Raw genomic sequence first — 14,621 nt, forward strand, 5'->3', positions numbered from 1 at the left:
TTTCTCTATACTTAAAATTAAAAATAATAATAATAAAATGAAGAAAAGTAAAACTAAAACGAATGCAGAGAGAGAGGATCAAACCTGCGACCACTTGTTCAAAGGCTGACACTCGGACCACTAGGCAACGTACGATCCGTTGGGAGGTCGAATTTAAAGCCACATGTTTATTTATTTATTTTCATTCTATAATGGTGCAAATCCATGCATGAAAGCCATGTGTATAAGAGAAGGAATGAGTCTGCGCATGCCCAGAGTCTCTGACCGAACTGAGACTTTTATTTGTACAATTTCTTTATTTTGGAAGTATTTTTAAATATAATATTGAAATGTTTGTAAACTCTGGTTAAACTTTTATTCTTTAAAAGAAAAATAATAATTTTCTCTATACTTAAAATTAAAAAAATTATAATAAAATGAAGAAAAGTAAAACTAAAACGAATGCAGAGAGAGAGGATCGAACCTGCGACCACCTGTTCACAGGCTGACACTCGGACCACTAGGCAACATACGATCCGTTGGGAGGTCGAATTTAAAGCCACATGTTTATTTATTTATTTTCATTCTATAATGGTGCAAATCCATGCATGAAAGCCATGTGTATAAGAGAAGGAATGAGTCTGCGCATGCCCAGAGTCTCTGACCGAACTGAGACTTTTATTTGTACAATTTCTTTATTTTGGAAGTATTTTTATATATAATATTGAAATCTTTCTTAATTCTGTTCAAAATTTTACTTCCTGAAAAGAAAAATAATAATTTTCTCTATACTTAAAATTAAAAATAATAATAATAAAATGAAGAAAAGTAAAACTAAAACGAATGCAGAGAGAGAGAGGATCGAACCTGCGACCACTTATTCACAGTTTGACACTCGGACCACTAGGCAACATACGATCCGTTGAGAGGTCGAATTTAAAGCCACATGTTTATTTATTTATTTTCATTCTATAATGGTGCAAATCCGTGCATGAAAGCCATGTGTATAAGAGAAGGAATGAGTCTGCGCATGCCCAGAGTCTCTGACCGAACTGAGACTTTTATTTGTACAATTTCTTTATTTTGGAAGTATTTGTATATATAATATTGAAATCTTTGTTAATTCTGTTCAAAATTTTACTTCCTGAAAAGAAAAATAATAATTTTCTCTATACTTAAAATTAAAAATAATAATAATAAAATGAAGAAAAGTAAAACTAAAACGAATGCAGAGAGAGAGGATCAAACCTGCGACCACTTGTTCAAAGGCTGACACTCGGACCACTAGGCAACGTACGATCCGTTGGGAGGTCGAATTTAAAGCCACATGTTTATTTATTTATTTTCATTCTATAATGGTGCAAATCCATGCATGAAAGCCATGTGTATAAGAGAAGGAATGAGTCTGCGCATGCCCAGAGTCTCTGACCGAACTGAGACTTTTATTTGTACAATTTCTTTATTTTGGAAGTATTTTTAAATATAATATTGAAATGTTTGTAAACTCTGGTTAAACTTTTATTCTTTAAAAGAAAAATAATAATTTTCTCTATACTTAAAATTAAAAAAATTATAATAAAATGAAGAAAAGTAAAACTAAAACGAATGAGAGAGAGAGGATCGAACCTGCGACCACCTGTTCACAGGCTGACACTCGGACCACTAGGCAACATACGATCCGTTGGGAGGTCGAATTTAAAGCCACATGTTTATTTATTTATTTTCATTCTATAATGGTGCAAATCCATGCATGAAAGCCATATGTATAAGAGAAGGAATGAGTCTGCGCATGCCCAGAGTCTCTGACCGAACTGAGACTTTTATTTGTACAATTTCTTTATTTTGGAAGTATTTTTATATATAATATTGAAATCTTTCTTAATTCTGTTCAAAATTTTACTTCCTGAAAAGAAAAATAATAATTTTCTCTATACTTAAAATTAAAAATAATAATAATAAAATGAAGAAAAGTAAAACTAAAACGAATGCAGAGAGAGAGAGGATCGAACCTGCGACCACTTATTCACAGTTTGACACTCGGACCACTAGGCAACATACGATCCGTTGGGAGGTCGAATTTAAAGCCACATGTTTATTTATTTATTTTCATTCTATAATGGTGCAAATCCGTGCATGAAAGCCATGTGTATAAGAGAAGGAATGAGTCTGCGCATGCCCAGAGTCTCGGACCGAACTGAGACTGTTATTTGTACAATTTCTTTATTTTGGAAGTATTTTTAAATATAATATTGAAATGTTTGTAAACTCTGGTTAAACTTTTATTCTTGAAAAGAAAAATAATAATTTTCTCTATACTTAAAATTAAAAAAAATAATAATAAAATGAAGAAAAGTGAAACTAAAACGAATGCAGAGAGAGAGGATCGAACCTGCGACCACTTGTTCACAGGCTGACACTCGGACCACTAGGCAACATACGATCCGTTGGGAGGTGGAATTTAAAGCCACATGTTTATTTATTTATTGTCATTCTATAATGGTGCAAATCCGTGCATGAAAGCCATGTGTATAAGAGAAGGAATGAGTCTGCGCATGCCCAGAGTCTCTGACCGAACTGAGACTGTTATTTGTACAATTTCTTTATTTTGGAAGTATTTTTAAATATAATATTGAAATGTTTGTAAACTCTGGTTAAACTTTTATTCTTGAAAAGAAAAATAATAATTTTCTCTATACTTAAAATTAAAAAAAATAATAATAAAATGAAGAAAAGTAAAACTAAAACCAATGGTGAGAGCGCGGATCGAACCTACGACCACTTGTTCGCAGGCTGACACTCGGACCACTAGGCAACATACGATCCGCTGAGAGGTCGAATTTAAAGCCACATGTTTATTTATTTATTTTCATTCTATAATGGTGCAAATCCATGCATGAAAGCCATGTGCATAAGAGAAGGAATGAGTCTGCTCATGCCCAGAGTCTCTGACCGAACTGAGACTTTTATTTGTACAATTTCTTTATTTTGGAAGTATTTTTAAATATAATATTGAAATGTTTGTAAACTCTGGTTAAACTTTTATTCTTGAAAAGAAAAATAATAATTTTCTCTATACTTAAAATTAAAAACAAAAATAATAAAATGAACAAAAGTAAAACTAAAACGAACTCAGAGAGAGAGGATCGAACCTGCGACCACTTGTTCACAGGCTGACACTCGGACCACTAGGCAACATACGATCCGTTGGGAGGTCGAATTTAAAGCCACATGTTTATTTATTTATTTTCATTCTATAATGGTGCAAATCCATGCATGAAAGCCATGTGTATAAGAGAAGGAATGAGTCTGCGCATGCCCAGAGTCTCTGACCGAACTGAGACTTATTTGTACAATTTCTTTATTTTGGAAGTATTTTTATATATAATATTGAAATCTTTGTTAATTCTGTTCAAAATTTTACTTCCTGAAAAGAAAAATAATAATTTTCTCTATACTTAAAATAAAAAAAAATAATAATAAAATGAAGAAAAGTAAAACTAAAACGAATGCAGAGAGAGAGGATCGAACCTGCGACCACTTATTCACAGGTTGACACTCGGACGACTAGGCAACATACGATCCGTTGGGAGGTCGAATTTAAAGCCACATGTTTATTTATTTATTTTCATTCTATAATGGTGCAAATCCGTGCATGAAAGCCATGTGTATAAGAGAAGGAATGAGTCTGCGCATGCCCAGAGTCTCTGACCGAACTGAGACTTTTATTTGTACAATTTCTTTATTTTGGAAGTATTTTTATATATAATATTGAAATCTTTGTTAATTCTGTTCAAAATTTTACTTCCTGAAAAGAAAAATAATAATTTTCTCTATACATAAAATTAAAAAAATAATAATAATATGAAGAAAAGTAAAACTAAAACGAACGCAGAGAGAGAGGATCGAACCTGCGACCACTTGTTCACAGGCTGACAGTCGGACCACTAGGCAACATACGATCCGTTGGGAGGTCGAATTTAAAGCCACATGTTTATTTATTTATTTTCATTCTATAATGGTGCAAATCCATGCATGAAAGCCATGTGTATAAGAGAAGGAATGAGTCTGCGCATGCCCAGAGTCTCTGACCGAACTGAGACTTTTATTTGTACAATTTCTTTATTTTGGAAGTATTTTTATATATAATATTGAAATCTTTGTTAATTCTGTTCAAAATTTTACTTCCTGAAAAGAAAAATAATAATTTTCTCTATACTTAAAATAAAAAAAAATAATAATAAAATGAAGAAAAGTAAAACTAAAACGAATGCAGAGAGAGAGGATCGAACCTGCGACCACTTATTCACAGGTTGACACTCGGACCACTAGGCAACATACGATCCGTTGGGAGGGCGAATTTACAGCCACATGTTTATTTATTTATTTTCATTCTATAATGGTGCAAATCCGTGCATGAAAGCCATGTGTATAAGAGAAGGAATGAGTCTGCGCATGCCCAGAGTCTCTGACCGAACTGAGACTTTTATTTGTACAATTTCTTTATTTTGGAAGTATTTGTATATATAATATTGAAATCTTTGTTAATTCTGTTCAAAATTTTACTTCCTGAAAAGAAAAATAATAATTTTCTCTATACTTAAAATTAAAAATAATAATAATAAAATGAAGAAAAGTAAAACTAAAACGAATGCAGAGAGAGAGGATCAAACCTGCGACCACTTGTTCAAAGGCTGACACTCGGACCACTAGGCAACGTACGATCCGTTGGGAGGTCGAATTTAAAGCCACATGTTTATTTATTTATTTTCATTCTATAATGGTGCAAATCCATGCATGAAAGCCATGTGTATAAGAGAAGGAATGAGTCTGCGCATGCCCAGAGTCTCTGACCGAACTGAGACTTTTATTTGTACAATTTCTTTATTTTGGAAGTATTTTTATATATAATATTGAAATCTTTCTTAATTCTGTTCAAAATTTTACTTCCTGAAAAGAAAAATAATAATTTTCTCTATACTTAAAATTAAAAATAATAATAATAAAATGAAGAAAAGTAAAACTAAAACGAATGCAGAGAGAGAGAGGATCGAACCTGCGACCACTTATTCACAGTTTGACACTCGGACCACTAGGCAACATACGATCCGTTGAGAGGTCGAATTTAAAGCCACATGTTTATTTATTTATTTTCATTCTATAATGGTGCAAATCCGTGCATGAAAGCCATGTGTATAAGAGAAGGAATGAGTCTGCGCATGCCCAGAGTCTCTGACCGAACTGAGACTTTTATTTGTACAATTTCTTTATTTTGGAAGTATTTGTATATATAATATTGAAATCTTTGTTAATTCTGTTCAAAATTTTACTTCCTGAAAAGAAAAATAATAATTTTCTCTATACTTAAAATTAAAAATAATAATAATAAAATGAAGAAAAGTAAAACTAAAACGAATGCAGAGAGAGAGGATCAAACCTGCGACCACTTGTTCAAAGGCTGACACTCGGACCACTAGGCAACGTACGATCCGTTGGGAGGTCGAATTTAAAGCCACATGTTTATTTATTTATTTTCATTCTATAATGGTGCAAATCCATGCATGAAAGCCATGTGTATAAGAGAAGGAATGAGTCTGCGCATGCCCAGAGTCTCTGACCGAACTGAGACTTTTATTTGTACAATTTCTTTATTTTGGAAGTATTTTTAAATATAATATTGAAATGTTTGTAAACTCTGGTTAAACTTTTATTCTTTAAAAGAAAAATAATAATTTTCTCTATACTTAAAATTAAAAAAATTATAATAAAATGAAGAAAAGTAAAACTAAAACGAATGAGAGAGAGAGGATCGAACCTGCGACCACCTGTTCACAGGCTGACACTCGGACCACTAGGCAACATACGATCCGTTGGGAGGTCGAATTTAAAGCCACATGTTTATTTATTTATTTTCATTCTATAATGGTGCAAATCCATGCATGAAAGCCATGTGTATAAGAGAAGGAATGAGTCTGCGCATGCCCAGAGTCTCTGACCGAACTGAGACTTTTATTTGTACAATTTCTTTATTTTGGAAGTATTTTTATATATAATATTGAAATCTTTCTTAATTCTGTTCAAAATTTTACTTCCTGAAAAGAAAAATAATAATTTTCTCTATACTTAAAATTAAAAATAATAATAATAAAATGAAGAAAAGTAAAACTAAAACGAATGCAGAGAGAGAGAGGATCGAACCTGCGACCACTTATTCACAGTTTGACACTCGGACCACTAGGCAACATACGATCCGTTGGGAGGTCGAATTTAAAGCCACATGTTTATTTATTTATTTTCATTCTATAATGGTGCAAATCCGTGCATGAAAGCCATGTGTATAAGAGAAGGAATGAGTCTGCGCATGCCCAGAGTCTCGGACCGAACTGAGACTGTTATTTGTACAATTTCTTTATTTTGGAAGTATTTTTAAATATAATATTGAAATGTTTGTAAACTCTGGTTAAACTTTTATTCTTGAAAAGAAAAATAATAATTTTCTCTATACTTAAAATTAAAAAAAATAATAATAAAATGAAGAAAAGTGAAACTAAAACGAATGCAGAGAGAGAGGATCGAACCTGCGACCACTTGTTCACAGGCTGACACTCGGACCACTAGGCAACATACGATCCGTTGGGAGGTGGAATTTAAAGCCACATGTTTATTTATTTATTGTCATTCTATAATGGTGCAAATCCGTGCATGAAAGCCATGTGTATAAGAGAAGGAATGATTCTGCGCATGCCCAGAGTCTCTGACCGAACTGAGACTGTTATTTGTACAATTTCTTTATTTTGGAAGTATTTTTAAATATAATATTGAAATGTTTGTAAACTCTGGTTAAACTTTTATTCTTGAAAAGAAAAATAATAATTTTCTCTATACTTAAAATTAAAAAAAATAATAATAAAATGAAGAAAAGTAAAACTAAAACCAATGGTGAGAGCGCGGATCGAACCTACGACCACTTGTTCGCAGGCTGACACTCGGACCACTAGGCAACATACGATCCGCTGAGAGGTCGAATTTAAAGCCACATGTTTATTTATTTATTTTCATTCTATAATGGTGCAAATCCATGCATGAAAGCCATGTGCATAAGAGAAGGAATGAGTCTGCTCATGCCCAGAGTCTCTGACCGAACTGAGACTTTTATTTGTACAATTTCTTTATTTTGGAAGTATTTTTAAATATAATATTGAAATGTTTGTAAACTCTGGTTAAACTTTTATTCTTGAAAAGAAAAATAATAATTTTCTCTATACTTAAAATTAAAAACAAAAATAATAAAATGAACAAAAGTAAAACTAAAACGAACTCAGAGAGAGAGGATCGAACCTGCGACCACTTGTTCACAGGCTGACACTCGGACCACTAGGCAACATACGATCCGTTGGGAGGTCGAATTTAAAGCCACATGTTTATTTATTTATTTTCATTCTATAATGGTGCAAATCCATGCATGAAAGCCATGTGTATAAGAGAAGGAATGAGTCTGCGCATGCCCAGAGTCTCTGACCGAACTGAGACTTATTTGTACAATTTCTTTATTTTGGAAGTATTTTTATATATAATATTGAAATCTTTGTTAATTCTGTTCAAAATTTTACTTCCTGAAAAGAAAAATAATAATTTTCTCTATACTTAAAATAAAAAAAAATAATAATAAAATGAAGAAAAGTAAAACTAAAACGAATGCAGAGAGAGAGGATCGAACCTGCGACCACTTATTCACAGGTTGACACTCGGACGACTAGGCAACATACGATCCGTTGGGAGGTCGAATTTAAAGCCACATGTTTATTTATTTATTTTCATTCTATAATGGTGCAAATCCGTGCATGAAAGCCATGTGTATAAGAGAAGGAATGAGTCTGCGCATGCCCAGAGTCTCTGACCGAACTGAGACTTTTATTTGTACAATTTCTTTATTTTGGAAGTATTTTTATATATAATATTGAAATCTTTGTTAATTCTGTTCAAAATTTTACTTCCTGAAAAGAAAAATAATAATTTTCTCTATACATAAAATTAAAAAAATAATAATAATATGAAGAAAAGTAAAACTAAAACGAACGCAGAGAGAGAGGATCGAACCTGCGACCACTTGTTCACAGGCTGACAGTCGGACCACTAGGCAACATACGATCCGTTGGGAGGTCGAATTTAAAGCCACATGTTTATTTATTTATTTTCATTCTATAATGGTGCAAATCCATGCATGAAAGCCATGTGTATAAGAGAAGGAATGAGTCTGCGCATGCCCAGAGTCTCTGACCGAACTGAGACTTTTATTTGTACAATTTCTTTATTTTGGAAGTATTTTTATATATAATATTGAAATCTTTGTTAATTCTGTTCAAAATTTTACTTCCTGAAAAGAAAAATAATAATTTTCTCTATACTTAAAATAAAAAAAAATAATAATAAAATGAAGAAAAGTAAAACTAAAACGAATGCAGAGAGAGAGGATCGAACCTGCGACCACTTATTCACAGGTTGACACTCGGACCACTAGGCAACATACGATCCGTTGGGAGGGCGAATTTACAGCCACATGTTTATTTATTTATTTTCATTCTATAATGGTGCAAATCCGTGCATGAAAGCCATGTGTATAAGAGAAGGAATGAGTCTGCGCATGCCCAGAGTCTCTGACCGAACTGAGACTTTTATTTGTACAATTTCTTTATTTTGGAAGTATTTGTATATATAATATTGAAATCTTTGTTAATTCTGTTCAAAATTTTACTTCCTGAAAAGAAAAATAATAATTTTCTCTATACTTAAAATTAAAAATAATAATAATAAAATGAAGAAAAGTAAAACTAAAACGAATGCAGAGAGAGAGGATCAAACCTGCGACCACTTGTTCAAAGGCTGACACTCGGACCACTAGGCAACGTACGATCCGTTGGGAGGTCGAATTTAAAGCCACATGTTTATTTATTTATTTTCATTCTATAATGGTGCAAATCCATGCATGAAAGCCATGTGTATAAGAGAAGGAATGAGTCTGCGCATGCCCAGAGTCTCTGACCGAACTGAGACTTTTATTTGTACAATTTCTTTATTTTGGAAGTATTTTTAAATATAATATTGAAATGTTTGTAAACTCTGGTTAAACTTTTATTCTTGAAAAGAAAAATAATAATTTTCTCTATACTTAAAATTAAAAAAATTATAATAAAATGAAGAAAAGTAAAACTAAAACGAATGCAGAGAGAGAGGATCGAACCTGCGACCACCTGTTCACAGGCTGACACTCGGACCACTAGGCAACATACGATCCGTTGGGAGGTCGAATTTAAAGCCACATGTTTATTTATTTATTTTCATTCTATAATGGTGCAAATCCATGCATGAAAGCCATGTGTATAAGAGAAGGAATGAGTCTGCGCATGCCCAGAGTCTCTGACCGAACTGAGACTTTTATTTGTACAATTTCTTTATTTTGGAAGTATTTTTATATATAATATTGAAATCTTTCTTAATTCTGTTCAAAATTTTACTTCCTGAAAAGAAAAATAATAATTTTCTCTATACTTAAAATAAAAAAAAATAATAATAAAATGAAGAAAAGTAAAACTAAAACGAATGCAGAGAGAGAGGATCGAACCTGCGACCACTTATTCACAGGTTGACACTCGGACCACTAGGCAACATACGATCCGTTGGGAGGTCGAATTTAAAGCCACATGTTTATTTATTTATTTTCATTCTATAATGGTGCAAATCCGTGCATGAAAGCCATGTGTATAAGAGAAGGAATGAGTCTGCGCATGCCCAGAGTCTCTGACCGAACTGAGACTTTTATTTGTACAATTTCTTTATTTTGGAAGTATTTGTATATATAATATTGAAATCTTTGTTAATTCTGTTCAAAATTTTACTTCCTGAAAAGAAAAATAATAATTTTCTCTATACTTAAAATTAAAAATAATAATAATAAAATGAAGAAAAGTAAAACTAAAACGAATGCAGAGAGAGAGGATCAAACCTGCGACCACTTGTTCAAAGGCTGACACTCGGACCACTAGGCAACGTACGATCCGTTGGGAGGTCGAATTTAAAGCCACATGTTTATTTATTTATTTTCATTCTATAATGGTGCAAATCCATGCATGAAAGCCATGTGTATAAGAGAAGGAATGAGTCTGCGCATGCCCAGAGTCTCTGACCGAACTGAGACTTTTATTTGTACAATTTCTTTATTTTGGAAGTATTTTTAAATATAATATTGAAATGTTTGTAAACTCTGGTTAAACTTTTATTCTTGAAAAGAAAAATAATAATTTTCTCTATACTTAAAATTAAAAAAATTATAATAAAATGAAGAAAAGTAAAACTAAAACGAATGCAGAGAGAGAGGATCGAACCTGCGACCACCTGTTCACAGGCTGACACTCGGACCACTAGGCAACATACGATCCGTTGGGAGGTCGAATTTAAAGCCACATGTTTATTTATTTATTTTCATTCTATAATGGTGCAAATCCATGCATGAAAGCCATGTGTATAAGAGAAGGAATGAGTCTGCGCATGCCCAGAGTCTCTGACCGAACTGAGACTTTTATTTGTACAATTTCTTTATTTTGGAAGTATTTTTATATATAATATTGAAATCTTTCTTAATTCTGTTCAAAATTTTACTTCCTGAAAAGAAAAATAATAATTTTCTCTATACTTAAAATTAAAAATAATAATAATAAAATGAAGAAAAGTAAAACTAAAACGAATGCAGAGAGAGAGAGGATCGAACCTGCGACCACTTATTCACAGTTTGACACTCGGACCACTAGGCAACATACGATCCGTTGGGAGGTCGAATTTAAAGCCACATGTTTATTTATTTATTTTCATTCTATAATGGTGCAAATCCGTGCATGAAAGCCATGTGTATAAGAGAAGGAATGAGTCTGCGCATGCCCAGAGTCTCTGACCGAACTGAGACTTTTATTTGTACAATTTCTTTATTTTGGAAGTATTTGTATATATAATATTGAAATCTTTGTTAATTCTGTTCAAAATTTTACTTCCTGAAAAGAAAAATAATAATTTTCTCTATACTTAAAATTAAAAATAATAATAATAAAATGAAGAAAAGTAAAACTAAAACGAATGCAGAGAGAGAGGATCAAACCTGCGACCACTTGTTCAAAGGCTGACACTCGGACCACTAGGCAACGTACGATCCGTTGGGAGGTCGAATTTAAAGCCACATGTTTATTTATTTATTTTCATTCTATAATGGTGCAAATCCATGCATGAAAGCCATGTGTATAAGAGAAGGAATGAGTCTGCGCATGCCCAGAGTCTCTGACCGAACTGAGACTTTTATTTGTACAATTTCTTTATTTTGGAAGTATTTTTAAATATAATATTGAAATGTTTGTAAACTCTGGTTAAACTTTTATTCTTGAAAAGAAAAATAATAATTTTCTCTATACTTAAAATTAAAAAAATTATAATAAAATGAAGAAAAGTAAAACTAAAACGAATGCAGAGAGAGAGGATCGAACCTGCGACCACCTGTTCACAGGCTGACACTCGGACCACTAGGCAACATACGATCCGTTGGGAGGTCGAATTTAAAGCCACATGTTTATTTATTTATTTTCATTCTATAATGGTGCAAATCCATGCATGAAAGCCATGTGTATAAGAGAAGGAATGAGTCTGCGCATGCCCAGAGTCTCTGACCGAACTGAGACTTTTATTTGTACAATTTCTTTATTTTGGAAGTATTTTTATATATAATATTGAAATCTCTCTTAATTCTGTTCAAAATTTTACTTCCTGAAAAGAAAAATAATAATTTTCTCTATACTTAAAATTAAAAATAATAATAATAAAATGAAGAAAAGTAAAACTAAAACGAATGCAGAGAGAGAGAGGATCGAACCTGCGACCACTTATTCACAGTTTGACACTCGGACCACTAGGCAACATACGATCCGTTGGGAGGTCGAATTTAAAGCCACATGTTTATTTATTTATTTTCATTCTATAATGGTGCAAATCCGTGCATGAAAGCCATGTGTATAAGAGAAGGAATGAGTCTGCGCATGCCCAGAGTCTCGGACCGAACTGAGACTGTTATTTGTACAATTTCTTTATTTTGGAAGTATTTTTAAATATAATATTGAAATGTTTGTAAACTCTGGTTAAACTTTTATTCTTGAAAAGAAAAATAATAATTTTCTCTATACTTAAAATTAAAAAAAATAATAATAAAATGAAGAAAAGTGAAACTAAAACGAATGCAGAGAGAGAGGATCGAACCTGCGACCACTTGTTCACAGGCTGACACTCGGACCACTAGGCAACATACGATCCGCTGAGAGGTCGAATTTAAAGCCACATGTTTATTTATTTATTTTCATTCTATAATGGTGCAAATCCATGCATGAAAGCCATGTGCATAAGAGAAGGAATGAGTCTGCTCATGCCCAGAGTCTCTGACCGAACTGAGACTTTTATTTGTACAATTTCTTTATTTTGGAAGTATTTTTAAATATAATATTGAAATGTTTGTAAACTCTGGTTAAACTTTTATTCTTGAAAAGAAAAATAATAATTTTCTCTATACTTAAAATTAAAAACAAAAATAATAAAATGAACAAAAGTAAAACTAAAACGAACTCAGAGAGAGAGGATCGAACCTGCGACCACTTGTTCACAGGCTGACACTCGGACCACTAGGCAACATACGATCCGTTGGGAGGTCGAATTTAAAGCCACATGTTTATTTATTTATTTTCATTCTATAATGGTGCAAATCCATGCATGAAAGCCATGTGTATAAGACAAGGAATGAGTCTGCGCATTCTCAAAGTCTCTGACCGAACTGAGACTTTTATTTGTACAATTTCTTTATTTTTTAAGTATTTTTATATATAATATTGAAATCTTTGTTAATTTTGTTCAAAATTTTACTTCCTGAAAAGAAAAATAATAATTTTCTCTATACTTAAAATTAAAAAAAAATAATAATAATATGATGATGAAAAGTGAAAGTAAAACCAATGGTGAGAGCGCGGATCGAACCTACGACCACTTGTTCGCAGGCTGACACTCGGACCACTAGGCAACATACGATCCGTTGGGAGGTCGAATTTAAAGCCACATGTTTATTTATTTATTTTCTTTCTATAATGGTGCAAATCCATGCATGAAAGCCATGTGTATAAGAGAAGGAATGAGTCTGCTCATGCCCAGAGTCTCTGACCGAACTGAGACTTTTGTTTGTACAATTTCTTTATTTTGGAAGTATTTTTTAATATAATATTGAAATGTTTGTTAATTTTGTTCAAAATTTCACTTCCTGAAAAGAAAAATAATAATTTTCTCTATACTTAAAATTAAAAAAAAATAATAATAATATGATGATGAAAAGTGAAAGTAAAACCAATGGTGAGAGCGCGGATCGAACCTACGACCACTTGTTCGCAGGCTGACACTCGGACCACTAGGCAACATACGATCCGTTGGGAGGTCGAATTTAAAGCCACATGTTTATTTATTTATTTTCATTCTATAATGGTGCAAATCCATGCATGAAAGCCATGTGTATAAGAGAAGGAATGAGTCTGCGCATGCCCAGAGTCTCTGACCGAACTGAGACTTTTATTTGTACAATTTCTTTATTTTGGAAGTATTTTTATATATAATATTGAAATCTTTGTTAATTCTGTTCAAAATTTTACTTCCTGAAAAGAAAAATAATAATTTTCTCTATACTTAAAATAAAAAAAAATAATAATAAAATGAAGAAAAGTAAAACTAAAACGAATGCAGAGAGAGAGGATCGAACCTGCGACCACTTATTCACAGGTTGACACTCGGACCACTAGGCAACATACGATCCGTTGGGAGGTCGAATTTAAAGCCACATGTTTATTTATTTATTTTCATTCTATAATGGTGCAAATCCGTGCATGAAAGCCATGTGTATAAGAGAAGGAATGAGTCTGCGCATGCCCAGAGTCTCTGACCGAACTGAGACTTTTATTTGTACAATTTCTTTATTTTGGAAGTATTTGTATATATAATATTGAAATCTTTGTTAATTCTGTTCAAAATTTTACTTCCTGAAAAGAAAAATAATAATTTTCTCTATACTTAAAATTAAAAATAATAATAATAAAATGAAGAAAAGTAAAACTAAAACGAATGCAGAGAGAGAGGATCAAACCTGCGACCACTTGTTCAAAGGCTGACACTCGGACCACTAGGCAACGTACGATCCGTTGGGAGGTCGAATTTAAAGCCACATGTTTATTTATTTATTTTCATTCTATAATGGTGCAAATCCATGCATGAAAGCCATGTGTATAAGAGAAGGAATGAGTCTGCGCATGCCCAGAGTCTCTGACCGAACTGAGACTTTTATTTGTACAATTTCTTTATTTTGGAAGTATTTTTAAATATAATATTGAAATGTTTGTAAACTCTGGTTAAACTTTTATTCTTGAAAAGAAAAATAATAATTTTCTCTATACTTAAAATTAAAAAAATTATAATAAAATGAAGAAAAGTAAAACTAAAACGAATGCAGAGAGAGAGGATCGAACCTGCGACCACCTGTTCACAGGCTGACACTCGGACCACTAGGCAACATACGATCCGTTGGGAGGTCGAAT

The sequence above is a fragment of the Argiope bruennichi genome, chromosome 11 (genome assembly GCF_947563725.1).
Source record: "Argiope bruennichi chromosome 11, qqArgBrue1.1, whole genome shotgun sequence".
In the NCBI taxonomy this organism is placed as follows: domain Eukaryota; kingdom Metazoa; phylum Arthropoda; class Arachnida; order Araneae; family Araneidae; genus Argiope; species Argiope bruennichi.